This window comes from Macrotis lagotis, chromosome 7 (genome assembly GCF_037893015.1).
Source record: "Macrotis lagotis isolate mMagLag1 chromosome 7, bilby.v1.9.chrom.fasta, whole genome shotgun sequence".
Classification (NCBI taxonomy): domain Eukaryota; kingdom Metazoa; phylum Chordata; class Mammalia; order Peramelemorphia; family Peramelidae; genus Macrotis; species Macrotis lagotis.
In genome coordinates, this window is record NC_133664.1 from 80,268,575 (window position 1) to 80,277,312 (window position 8,738).

Genomic DNA, 8,738 nt, shown 5'->3' on the forward strand with positions numbered 1-8,738 from the left:
ACCTCATAACTACCTAAAACTATGTGTACTAATGTATCAAGTGAGTTATCAAACTAAGTCAATGCTATAATTAGGTTGTGGTGAGCAGTATCTCAATCACTGCCTCCATGCCTTATGGTTACTTTTCCTTAAAAGATATTATTAAAAACTTAACTGACTAAGATTATTAAAGGATTAGGTTGTTCACATTATTTTTGGTCACGTAAATACAAATAGCCATGAAAACTCAATCTGCTTTCTAACAGTTGACTCAAGATGGAGGGTGGACAATTTAAAAGTTGATTATTCACACTGTTGTAACAACCTACAATGTTTTCCATGTACTCCATTTATTGTTAATATCTTACTTCTATGGTTAAATTAATCTCCTTTTGTTATTGTTGAATACACTAAATGTGTATTCCTTTCTGCCAATATCAGATCCATACTAGCAGGGTATTGGATTGAGCCATATCCATCTAACAATACAGGAGGACTTCGATGTTTATCCAGTTTGTTTTTCTTAAGAGAATTACTAGACCATTCTTTTTTTAATGTTTATGTTGTCACTGTCCTTCATTTGTTGATGCAAACAGAAAAAAATATACATTTTTTTCTTGGCAGTTCATGGCACCTTCACCAAAATTGACTATGTACTAGGGTACAAAAAAACTTAAAATCAAATATAGAAAGGCAGAAATAATAAATACACATTTTCAGATCATGATGCAATAGAAATTACATGTAATAAAAGGTCAGAGAAAGATAAACCAAAAACTAATTGGAAATTAAATAACATTTGATAATGGGTTGATCAAATAGAAAATAATAGAAATAATAAATAATGATATCCAAGAAAATGATAATGATGAGACATCATGCCAAAAATATATGGGATGCAACCAAGGCAGTTTTAAGGAGATACTCCATATCTCTAAATACCTGTATGAATAAAATAGAGAAAAAGGAGATCAATGAATTAGATGTGAAACTAAAGAAGCTAGGAAAAAGAACAAATTAAACATGCCCAATTAAATACCAAAGTAGAAATTCTGAAAATCAAAGGAGAGATTAATAAAATAGAAAGAAAAAACATTGATCTCGTAAATAAAACTAAGTTGGTTTTCTGAAAAAAGTTAATAATTTAAACAAACCTCTGATTAATCTGATTAGAAAAGAGAGAAAATAACCTAATTACTAATACCAAAAAATGAAAATGATGATCTAACCACCAATGAGGAGGAAATTAAAGAGATAAGTCAGAGCTACTTTTCCAAACTATATGCAAATAAATCAGACAATGTGAGTGAAATTGATGAATATTTACAAAATACAAACTGCCTGGATAAAGAGAAGAGGACATAAATTACTATAGTTACCCCATCGCAGAAAAAGAAATTGAACAAAGCATCAATTCTTTTTGGACTGATTTACAAGTGAATTCTCCCTAACATTTAAGGAATTAATAATTCCTATTCTACAAAAAGTATTTTAAAAATAGGAGGGGAAGGAGTTCTACCAAACTCCTTTTATGACACAACATGGTGTTGATTTATAAACCAGGAAGAAACAAAACAAAGAAAATTGTAGAGCAATCTCCCTAATGAATATTGATGCAAAAATCTTAAATAAAATTTTAGCAATGAGACTACAAGTTATTACCAGGGTAATACACCATGATCAGGTTGCATTTATAATAGGCAGTCAAGGATGGTTCAACATTAGGAAAACCCTCAACATAATTAAACATATTGATAGTAAAACCAAACAGAAACCATATGATTATCTCAATAGATGCTGAAAAAGCTTTGGATAAATTGCAACATCTATTCCTATTAAAACATTAGAAAGTCAGGGGTGGAGCCAAGATGAAGACAAGAGCAGATCATGTCTTAGGCACTCTCTCATAAATCTTTGAAACTAAGGACTTTAAATTTTCAAGAGACAGAACCCACAGAGGGACCCAGTGAGGCAGTTGTCCTACTCAAGGTAACCTGGAAAAGAACAGAAAGGCTCTGCTCCCCGGGTCAGAGAGGCAGCCCACCAGACGGGTGGCCAGCGAGAGCGAAAGAACTTCAGCTTCCCGGAGGCAGCCCCAGGGTGCTGTGAGCCCTGGCTCACAGAAGCTGGGGAGTTCTCTGAGCTATGCCCTGGGGAGCACCTAGCACAAATTGGGGGAACAGCAGGGGACCTCTGCCAGAGTGAGCACATGAAGTCCAGCCCTCAGGGCACACAGCAAGCAGCATGGTCTACAGCAGCCCAGATCCAGGAACAGAAGCAGGCAGAGCCAGCAAGCAGGAGCCCCCAGGGCATGAGCCCATTGAGCTTAGGGAGGGGAGTGAAGAGAGAGAGACTGACAAGCACTGTCCTCTGGCCCCAGAACAGGACTCTGGGGCTCTGAACACATTCAGATTCTGATCGCAGTCTAGGCCCCCCATAGTACAGCTGGGGCCCCCTCCACCTCAGCCCCGTAGCAGAGGGGGGTTCTTATGGTCATTCACAGACCAGGAGATAGGACAGAACCTCACACACTGAGACCCTTGTGGGAGTGTCCCAAAAGCTCAAGAAGCACCCCAAAAACAGGCTTAGGCTGGGAAAATGAGCAAGAAGAGAAAAAAGAGGAATACCACTGAGAAATACATTATCTATGATCCCAAGAAGGATCAATATACTCAGTCAGAAGATGAAGAAACACAAGCTCCTGCATCTAAAGACGCCAAGATAAACAGAAATTGTCATCAGGCCATGACAGAGCTCAAAAGAGACTTTGAAAATCAAATGAGGGAGTTAGAAGAAAAACTGGGAAAAGAAATGAGAGAGATGCAGGAAAATCATGAAAATGAAGTCAGCAGCCTAGTCAAGGAAATCCAAAAAAAAATGCTGAAGAAAATAGCATGCTAAAAACCAGCTTAGGTCAAATGGATAAAATAGTTCAAAAAGTTATTGAGGAGAAGAATGCTTTAAAAAGCAAAATTGGCCAGATGGAAAAAGAGATAAGAAAATTCTCTGAGGAAAACAAATCCTTCAGACAAAGAATAGAACTCAGGGAGACTGATGGATTTACAAGAAATCAGGAATCAATACTTCAAAACCAAAAAAAATGAAAATTTAGAAGAAAATGTGAAACATCTCATTGAAAAAACAAATGATATGGAAAACAGACTTAGGAAAGATAATTTAAAAATTATTGGAATACCTGAAAGTCATGATCAGGAAAAAAAACCTTGACATCATTTTCAAAAAATTACTACAAGAAAATTACCCTGATATCCTAGAAGCAGAGGGCAAAATAGAAATGGAGAGAATCTACCAATCCCCCGAGAAAGAGATCCCAAAAAAACAACCCCTAGGAATATTATAGCCAAGTCCCAGAACTCCCAAGTCAAAGAGAAAATATTACAAGCAGCCAGAAGGACACAGTTCAAATATTGTGGAGCTGCAGTCAGGATCACACAGGACTTAGCAGCAACTACATTAAAAGCTCGTAGGGCTTGGAATATAATATAACGGGAAGGCAAAAGAGATTAGAATGAAACCGAGAATCTACCCAGCAAAAATGAATGTCCTCTTCCAGAGAATAAGATGGACTTTCAATGAAACAGGGGAATTTCAAATGTTCCTGTTGGAATGGCCAGAGCTGAACAGAAGGTTTGATCTTCAAATACAGGACTCAGGTGAAGCATAGAGAGTGGAGGAGAAGGGGAAAATATGAGGGATTCAATGATGATGTACTACATGTATTGCTGTATAGAAAAATGACACTGATAATACTCATATGAACCTTCTCAGTTAATAGAGCAGGTAGAGGGAGCTTTTATAGTTGAAGCACAGGAGAAAACTGAATTTGAAGATAAAATATTGTGTAAAAATGAAGTCAATAGAAAAAAGGGAAATGTAATAGGAGAAAGAAAAAGTAGAGGGGAAATAGGCCAAGATATTTCATGTGATAAGATTTTTCTTTATTACAATGAGCTATTGCAATGATATGGAAGGGGGGGGGGAGGCAAGGGGGAATGAGGGAATCTTCACTCTCATCAGAGATGGCTAGGAGAGGAAACAGCATATATACTCAATGGGGTATAGACATCTGGAGCAAGAAGGAGGCAGGGGGAGAAGAGGAAGGGTTGGGGATGTGAATGATGGAGAAGAGGATGGACCATGGGGGGGAGAGTGGTCAGATATAAGGCATTTTCTTTTTTACTTCTTGCAAGGGACTGGGATTGGATAGCCTGTCCAGGACCATGGGGCCAGGTGGTTGCTGTGCCTAAGGGGTGGTAGGGGGGCTCAGGGCCTCTTGGCCGCAGGACCAGGGATCTGTCTGCTGTTCCACTCAGCTACCCTACAGCAGAGTCAGAGTGAAAGGAGAGAGGAAAATATAGTGCATGGTAGTGGAGAAATACGAAAGGAGTAAGTTGCGATCAGCAATGGCAGCGGTGGAAAAATATAGAAGTAACTTTTGCAATGGACTTATCATAAATAAAGTGATCCACCTGCGACAGAGTTGTTGGTGTTGGAGCAAAGACTGAAGCACATTTTTATTTATTATTATTTTGGGGGGTGCAGGGCAAATGGGGTTGGATAGCCTGCCTGGGGCCGCATAGCAGGGTGATTGTTGGGTGTCTGAGGCCAGATTTGGCCCCGGGTGCTCCTGGCTCAAGGGCCAATGCTCTGTCTGCCACCCAGCCACCCCTACTATTTTTACTATTTTATTTTATTGCGCCACCTGGCCATACCTATAATCATTACTATTATTTTTTAATTTTAATTTTTTTCTCTCCCTTTTACTTTATTGCTCAAGTGAGTCTATATTTTTTGGGGGGGTATTTTGTTTACTCTTAAACAAGAATATTTTATTATTGTATAAAAAACATTATTTGTAAAAAAAAAAATGTGCATACCCTTTGATCCAGCATACCTCTCCTCAGTCTATACCCTGAAGAGATGTTGTAAAAGGGTAAAAATATCACTTGTACAAAAATATTCACAGCAACCCTGTTTGTGGTGGCAAAGAATTGGAAATCAAGTAAATATCCTCCAGTTGGGGAATGGCTTAGCAAACTGTGGTATATGTATAGAACACTACTATTATATTAGAAACCAGGAGGGATGGGAATTCAGGGTAGCCTGGAGGGATTTGCATGAACTGATGCTGAGTGAGATGAGTAGAACCAGAAAAACATAGTACACTCTAACAGCAACATGGGAGTGATGATGAACCTTGATGGACTCCTCATTCCATCAGTGCAACAATCAGGGACAATTTGGGGCTGTCTGCAATGGAGAATACCATCTGTGTCCAGAGAAAAAACTGCGGAGTTTGAACAAAGACCAAGGACTAGTACCTTAAATTAAAAAAAAAAAAACAACCCTGATATCTTATTGTCTGATCTTTCTATCTCTTATATTTTATGTTTCTTCCTTAATGATATCATTTCTCTCTCATCACACTCAATTTGGATCAATGTTTACCATGGAAACAATGTAAAGACTGACAAACTGCCTTCTGTGGGGGTGGGGTGGGGGGAGGGAAGTAAGATTAGGGGAAAATTGTAAAACTCAAAATAAATAAAATCTTTAATAAGATATAAAAACATTAGAAAGTATAGGAATAAATTGAGTTTTTCTTAAATAATATATATAGTATCTATCTAAAACATCAACAAATATTATATTTAATCAGAATAAACTTTGAGCATTTCCAATAAATTCAGGGGTGAAAGGATACTCATTATCACCATTTCTATTCAATATAATATCTCTGTATCTCAGTCATGTACTCATTTTTTACCTGATCTTAATAAATGGTGTAAAGTAATGATCTATGCCCAGTTTCTGCCACACTCTTCTCCAGTTTTCCCACCAACTTTTATCAAATAATGAATTCTTATTCCAAAATCTTAAATTGCTAAATATAAATTTCTTATGTATATTGGTGCTATAAATTATAGGTCTACTCTATTCCATTGATTTACCAATCTATTTTTAGGAACCCAATTTAGTTTTGCCTGGGGATTTTTAATTTGTTCTTTTTTTAGTCTTAAATTACATACCCAATTCATTAGTCTGCTCTTTCTGTATTTCACCGCTGTAAGCATTTGTGTATATAAATTGTCTTCTAATTAGTTCTTTTGCTATATCCTATAGGTTTTGTTATGTTATAGAATTGTGGTTAACATATTTCCATATTCGATTGACAACATTGTAAAGGTGAATTACAGTATAACATTTTATCCCTATCTGATTTGAATACAGTGGAAACCATGCAGTAGTGTTTACAAAGAATAATGGATTATTTAATAAGGGATCAGAAAAATATCAAAAGAAGGCACACTTGTTCAGTGTGGCAGATTTGTGTTAAAGAGTAGTTTAGTTTTCTTTCAGGAAGGCACATATTATACAACTAATTATTCATTGCTTCAAAATGTAAATTAGAAAATATGAAATTCACATGAAGAAGAAATAGACTTGAACATTTTTAATGCTGTTTCTAGAAAGTCGGTAGCAGCATTATTTCTAAATCATGGAACTCTGGAACTTAAGAAATCATCTTCATCAGTCCATATGGAAGTTTATCAAGGTACTATGCAAAATATGAGCTGGGATAATGATATTTCAAATTAGGGGTATAATATGTAGATGTATATATACATACATACATACATACAGCACACATAACTATATAGATATATAATTAAAAAGATAATTTTTTATAAATCAAAATTTATATTAACAACAAAATAGTTTATGTATATATATATATATATATATATATATATATATATATATATAGTGGTACAAAATTTGGTAATATAGCAGGCTTAACTCAAAAGAACTGATGATTTTTCTCAAACCAGAGGTCTGAGCTTCACTGTGTGTTTGTGAAGAAACATTCTTCACAGTGTTGTTGATGGTAATGATAATCATTACAATAATCAGTATTGTCCACATTTTGCATTTCTTTATCTTCAATTTGACTTTACTAGTCTAACACTGGGAAGCCCCTGTTTGCAGAGCATCAATGCTGTCATCCAACTTAGTCCAGAATTTTGTCCACATTGACTTGTATAAATTCCACTACCTCATCTATTTGATTTTGTGCCTGTGCTGGTGATTACTGTCAAAGGCAGTACAAGAAGCAGGAGACCTGGTTATTGACAGCTAGAAGGCTAGGAGCATTGCCACTTAGGCCTGCTCTTCAGTGCCTCAGAGCTCAGAGGTGGGCTCCCAGATTTTGTTTGTTTTCCTGCTTCCTTGAAAGTCTCCATTTCTTTAGCCTTCTTCACTGTTGAGGAAAATAAATTACTATTTTCCTGTTACATAAGATTAATTTTTATATTCAATCATTTCTGTATTTTTCTTGTACCATATTTGAACCAGTTTAGAAGAACATGAGATTCAAGTGTTTTCTGTTCCCCTGCTCATACCCCCCTTGTTTTACTAAACCCCTTCTTTCTTGCCCAAATTTTGTAAAATAATTTTCCCAATTTTTCCTTTTCTTCCCCCTGTGCATTCATTTTCCTTGCCATTCCATTTTGCTTTTAAGATCATCCTCAGATAATAAAATCAAACTCTCTTTTTAATTTGAGTCTCTCCAAGACACTTGATATTATAAAATTTTGATAAGTAACATGTATCCTATACCCATTTAAAATGTAAACTATTTAATTCTTTATAATTTCTCATTTATAATTAGTATTTATTCCTTCTTTTATCCTATGTGAATGTCAATTAAAAAATCAAATGTGATTTTTTCATTAGTAATATAGGAAAGTTTTCTATTTTTTTAACTGACTGATTTTTGTATTTCTCTGAAGGATTATATTCAATTTGGATAGGTAGGTTATTCTTGTTTGCAATATACATTTTATCTGCAAGAATATCATATTTCAACACTCTCTGTTCTTTTATATTGTTAGCTGATAAATCTTGTGTGATCATGCCTGTGGCTTCATGATATTGTAGTCTTTCTTTGTGACTCCTTACTGTATTTTCTCCTTGACCTAGATTTTCTGGATTTTGGCTATAATATTATACTGAACTTTCATTTTAGATTTGTTTTAGAAGGTGACTGCCAGATCTCTCAATTTCTACTTTGCCCTTCAGTTTTAAGAAATCTAGTTTTAAGATTTTGAGGTAGTTTTCCTTCATATTATCTTAAAATATGTTGTCTAGGTTAAATTTTTGTTCAGATACTTGAATATTTTTAAGTCTTTACTTCAGTTATTTTCCTGCTCTTTGAGATATTTACCATTTTATTTATTTCAATATTTTGATTTTGTTTTTATTTTTCCTTGATATTCCTTGTAATCATTAGCTTCTATTTGATCAATCCTAATTTTGAAGTAGTTATTTGTTGCAACATTTTCTTAATTTTCTTTTCATAACCTTCTTTGATAGCTTTCATTTTGTTTCTTTTTCCCCCTGTACCACTCTTACTTGGTTTTTCAACTGTTTTATTTTTGCTCTTTATTTTATTCTCTCTCTTTTAAAAGCTCATCCAAGCTTTCATGTTGGATTTGTATCAGATCTGCATTTTTCTTTGAGGTTTCATTTATAGATGTTTTAAAGTTATTGTCTTCTCAAAACAGGAGACTGTATTTTTTGATCTGAGCTTCCATATCTTTATGGTCAGTATTTTTTGTTTGTTTAATCAAATTATTCATTTTTTCAGAATATTTTTGACTTTGGAGTTCATGGTAGTATTGGGTTCTACTCTCCTTTGAGGGATAAAAGTGTTGGTTCTGTCTTATGCTTCTTTT